Below are 6,092 nucleotides of genomic sequence, written 5' to 3'. Positions count from 1 at the left end.
ATTTTAGATGAATACACATGGCTTTATTTACAGTTTTGTTAATACTTGTGTATCTCCTGGAGGGGTGAGGGCTGACCAGAATGCCACACTGGCTAAATCAGAATAGCTACATAACTTTCACACTTTTTTTGCACTGTTAACCAGGCTTGTTTATTTGGGATGCACCGATATGGGAACTGTGGGCCGATGCCGATTTCTATATTTTTCATGCACATATCTGCCAATTCTGATACTGATACAGATATAAATGTAGAAATTGGGACTAAAGCTACTTGGATTAGCACTGCAGAGAAACATACTATTTATTTATATAGAGTTACAAATGCAGTAAAATAAACTAGCTCAGAGTAGCTAAGAGTCATTTAAACATTCTGCTCTTCTGGAGTACAATAAATGCTTTAAATATCGGTTTGAAATATGGATCATATCTAAACATCTGTCCAATGCCAGTAACTCTTTTTAAAGCAAATATCTGCTGACACCAATTTCTAATTATACCCTGATACCTTTCTAGTTATGCCCTCTTTGTAATAAAACATACAGCAGTTCAGCGTTCTTTAAGTACTGACTATATGCTCAATATTGTGACATAATGAGACATAATTTATCATGATGATGATAAATATCATCATTTTGCCCATCCCTACCTATGCTAACACTGGATTTTAATTTGTGGAATGTTCCTCTTTGACGTATTCTACAATTGAATTTACTTCATTCAAATATGTGAATCATTGAATCACTGAATAAAATACATTCTATTGACACAATTTAGCTTTCAGTTTACCTTTTGTCAGTAATGTGTTCATATAATGTATTTTATTCATGTAAAAATGATAAAGGACGGTGCCATAATTCTCATTAACTACCTTGAATACAGTAGACATCATTTGATATATAAATGCAATATATGTCAATGCATTCACTAATTAATGCCATTAATATATGTTTTACTCAGAAGGACAATATAGTAGAATTAAATTAAATGCAAGAGATAGCAGGGCCATTTGTAACACTCATATTAAGTCATATTATGTTATATTAATGCATTGTATTGCAAATAAAAACACATCTCAAAGTAATCAGACTACTGCTGTGGTATTTAGTAGCCTAATGTTACTGACGATTGTTTTTCATGTGTGTGGTAGCCTACTAACCTACTAACTGTTAAATGTCAGACATGATACACTTTTCTGAATCTAGGCGCACTGTAGCCAAAGCAAGAACAAAAACAACTCCTGCTATTTTCTGTGTTCTAATTTTCTAATGTTCAAATGAAAGCAGCTGTGCTTGTGCAGTAATGTGTAGAGACCTATTCATTTTGTTATTGTCAAATAAATCAAACTATGTTTGTAATGTAATGATTTAGGGGGAAAACAGCAATTTTGGGGGGAATGGATCTTGCTGGCAATTGTAACACAGTGTTATAATTGGCCCTGAACTCACAGCCATAATAATCTTCTATACAAGCTGGCAGACGAATTTTCAACTAATAACTGAATGCTATGTTTTAATTCAAAGACACCAAAACTTTGGACAGGAATTTAGTTGCATTGCAATTGCCCCTAGTCTAATCTATACATTGGAATCTAGTAAATGTGTCACTATTAACATTAATGTGAGCATACATGTATCTTTTTCTCAGCCAAACTAATTAATTTAAGGAGCAGCCTTTCTCCTTCTCTTTTTAAGGTTCATAACTCCCACTGTCACACTACTTCTATATACTGAGGTCAGAAGTAGGTTGTATCTCACAGCAGGTAATAAGGTAATATATGTCTTTAACAAAACAGCCTCAGGGGATTGAGAGGAAGTGGGCAAGCTATGGAGAAGACACTGCCAAGCTGTCATATCACCACTATTTTAAGAACATTATGCAAATAATTTCATTACTATTACAGTAGAGTTTCCGATTCACCTTTTCCTGAACCTTAACCCAAGTTTCACCCCATGCTAAAGCAGCATGATGTATATAATCTTTTTCTTTTGTATGTAGGCTTGCAGTCTGTTTTATAATGTATAGATGTGTATGGATGTGTATCTATAAGATGCTGCTTCCCCCATCTGGCGCTGTCTTGCCACTGCAGCTGCTGACGCATGTTAAACAACCAATGAATACTGACATACTGTACTTCTTGGGCAGTTTACAGGAAATTACATCTGACTACGAAAGAGGACCCTAGGTATGTTGTTGTTGTTATTATTATTATTAGTAGTAGTAGTAGTAGTAATAGCAGCAGTGGTAGTAGTACTTTATTAATAGCCCACCAACATCATTACAAGTACTAACAATAATAATAATAATAATAACAAAATGATGATGGTCATTATCAATATTTTAAATGCAGCAAAGTGTTTTTTAAAGAATTTTTTGGCTCTTTGTAAGCTCCACCCTTACTTCATGTCTGAAAAAAATCCACAGGTGTTTCTGTCCATCCTTCCGCTGTTAGAAGACAACCTTATGAGTCCAAAAGGATGTGTTACTGTCAAGAAGCCATTACTGAAAAAAGGAAATAGACAAAAAAAAGAAAATTTGCAAATTAAACTAAGCTGCTAGTGTTTTCTAAGCAATGAACTGACCTCCCCACAGTCCAGACCTCAACATCACTGAATGTGTTTGGGATTACTTGGAAGAGGCAGGAAATACAACCAACTTTTAAGACTGAACTTTGAAGGTGTGAAAAAAATTATAAAAAAAAATAAAGGCAAAAAATAGACACACCAAAATTATTTAAAAAAATGTGACAGGAAATTAAATAAATAATGGGTGGTCTCTGAGTTACACAGTACTGTATGTATGATTATATCGTATGATTATAGTGTGTGTGTGTGTGTGTGTGTGTGTGTGTGTGTGTGTGTGTGTGTGCTTGTGCATGGTAGAACAAATGTAAACAGTGGGCTGAGTGTGTCTGTGAGTGAGTCTCATTAGTCCAGCTGTGTCTAACAGAGGCACGGGGGTTGTGTGTGTGTCAGGTTGTCACTGGTGTAATGTAATCTAATCAAATGATGATGTGGACTAAGTGGCACGGCCCACTCTGTCCAGTCTCCATTAGAGGACAGTAGAGTAGTAATGGCATGCTGTGCCCTGATGGGCGGAGGAGACTGTAATTGGGAATTGTGATGCTACAGGTGTGATCTCCTCCTACAGAGTAGAGTGCGTAATGTGGAGCTGACTCCATTTAAATCTGATTACTGTAAGCAATTAGAGTAACGGTGTGCTGTATTGAGACCAATACATGAATTTTATCATGCTGTATTTGTGTTTGTGTGTGTGTGTGTGTGTGTGTGTGTGTGTGTGTGTGTGTGTGTGTGTGTTCAAGACATGCATGATGCAAGCATCGTGATGCCTCTGTACTTTTGTTAGAGACTCTGCTTTCAGGGCTAAACTAATGAGGTAAATAATGTAAGACTGTGAAATCATTTCATTATTTTATATTTTTAACTGAGGAACATTGCGTCACATTTTGCATGTAATACATGTATGACTCTTGGATGCAACTATTGCACTTAAAAATGCTATTTCCTGTGAATAACATGTCATTCATACAGTTAAATAAATCTTCAGTTCTAATAAGTAATAAACAGATTAAATGGGAAATTTTATCCATTTTTTAATTTTCTACATAATTATATCATTAAGACTAATTAGCCATTAATAACCCTAAAACAGGATATTCTGGAGAAATAACTTGAGGGACTTAAAGGGGAATTCCATCGACTTATGAAAAATATCTACTAACTAAAAAAGTTAACTAAAAGTTAAGATGTAAACAAAGTCATTCAGAGTGGTTTGAGATGAAATGCTCCATTCTAGAGAAAGTTACCAACTTGTTTACAGGGGACGTGACAGAAACCAGACATCAGAGATGTTTAATGCCTCTAAAAGCTCCCTCTAGGAACGTTATTACATGAAATAGTTACATATACACTGTCTGATGTCTTAGACTTCGTTTTAGTCTTAAAAAGGTTTCAGCCTTAAACATATTTTAGAAAGCAAATTATAGTAGAGAGGTACTTGCGGAATGTCTTGGACTTCATGTGTCCAGGTCCCAGTCATTACACAAATACTACGTCTTGATGTCTACAATTCAAATATAGCCATTTTATTTACTATCCACCAGTGAACCTACACATCTTCTGTGTTTTTATGTTGATGATGATAAAATAATGGTAAATAGAAAAAAAAATGTTTTTTTGGGATCCTCAACCAGCAGCAAACACATTTGATTGAAACATGTAGAGAAAGGACTCTTTTAGTCTGTTTGAAGGTGATGTTGATATTCAATAATGACAGAAAAACAGTTCAGTTTCCAGTTACCTCAGATAGAGGTGTCGCACTCAGCTGGTCTTGAGAACAATTTCTGAGCCCTCCTTTTCCTGAGACCAAGACAAGACCAAGTTTAAATGATTATGAGGCCAAGACAGTTAATTTATGGTTCTGAGACCAAGACTGAACTACAGCACTACAGCACTGAGACTGAGAACTACAGCACTATAGCGACCCCAGATCCCCATCACTGTTGGAGAGGTTACTTGAGTTGAATTCACTCCTACAGAGAGTAATTTCATATTAACAGAACTTCCCAAACTAGAGATTTGAATGTAGGCCTATCTGCTTAATCTGTGTCAATTATTCTTCAGTTTACTTCCATATTATTAACAAGCTGCTAGACTGTTAATGGCAGCTGGAACTTACTCAGTGTTAGCAGCTCACACAAAGCTTATTCATGCTTAAACAGACAAGCTGTCAGGAATATGACTAACGTCCACTCAGTAATCTGTGATTGGAAAATCCTGGCTATTGCACAATAACCTTACTTTCTGCTATAACTGATTACTGCTATGGCAGAATCCATATTAGAGCTGAATCTATTAGTGTCAGGGGAGGAAAAGTACAGAAAAACTATACTTTAATATATTATATATAATATAAGTTACAGAAACTGTGTCAAAATCTTACTCAAGTTAATGTAGAAGTACAGAGCCAAAAATATACTTGAGTTAAAGTCAAAATAGTCTACCTTGACAAATATTAAATTACATATATATAATATCAAAGTAAAAAGTCAATATTCAACAGAAAAAAAAGTTTGCAACGTTCAGGTACACTTACTAAACAGTACTGTGCCACATACAAAGATAAATTAGCATAGTTGCGGCAGATTTAATTTACACTGATATAAATTTGTTTGGATGTTGCCCCACTATTAGGGAAAGATACCCCTGTAACTGTTTATGGAAATAGCAATACAAAATTTCTATTTATTTTAGTTTGACAGCAAGCATATATCAGTCCGCTGGCTGGCTGCCGAAACTGGGCCAAAAGCCTTGCCATCAGTGGCTTACTGTCTTCTTGCTATCTAACTTGTTCATGTTTTTTTCAGCATGGTAAATAAAGCAAACAGTAATTGTACATTAAAATGTGCAGAAGTGTGTTTTCTTCAGAGGATGTGTTAACTTACTTTCACTTAGAAGATCAACAAAACATATTTGATGAGAGACACCTGCATTTTTCATAGAGCTGCATGTCAAATCATTTTTAGTCTTTGTATATTATTATTATTATTATTATTATTATTATTATTATTATAAAATAATAATAATAATATTATTATAATATAATAATAATAATTATTATTGTTGTTGTCGTTATTTAAAATACAGAATTACAAATATTAGAATTTAAAATGAAATTAAGGCCTCTATAAATGTAAGTCTTAATTCCTCAATTAAATAAGCTGTGACAAAAGACAATGGTAAAATTGAAACACTCGAAATGTTAATTTTACTAATTAATTATTAGTATATTTGTGACAGTGACAACAATTTCAATAAAGCAATAGCATTTAACACTATGTGAATGCTTTTTGCATTCAGAATTTTTTTAAGACCTAAAACCAAAAAGTCCAATGATGATGTTCCAGTTTCCCCCACTAGATGTCAGTCTTGCCAAACGCTTAATTTGACACATTCATTTAGGCCTAAATTTTAAAGAACTTAAGGTTCTATCTATCTATCTATCTATCTATCTATCTATATCTATCTATCTACACGCAATTAGCTGCTGTTGTTCTTCACAGTCAAAGGTGACA

This window comes from Colossoma macropomum, unplaced genomic scaffold (assembly GCF_904425465.1).
Source record: "Colossoma macropomum unplaced genomic scaffold, Colossoma_macropomum, whole genome shotgun sequence".
Taxonomy (NCBI): domain Eukaryota; kingdom Metazoa; phylum Chordata; class Actinopteri; order Characiformes; family Serrasalmidae; genus Colossoma; species Colossoma macropomum.
This window is presented reverse-complemented; position numbering follows the sequence as displayed.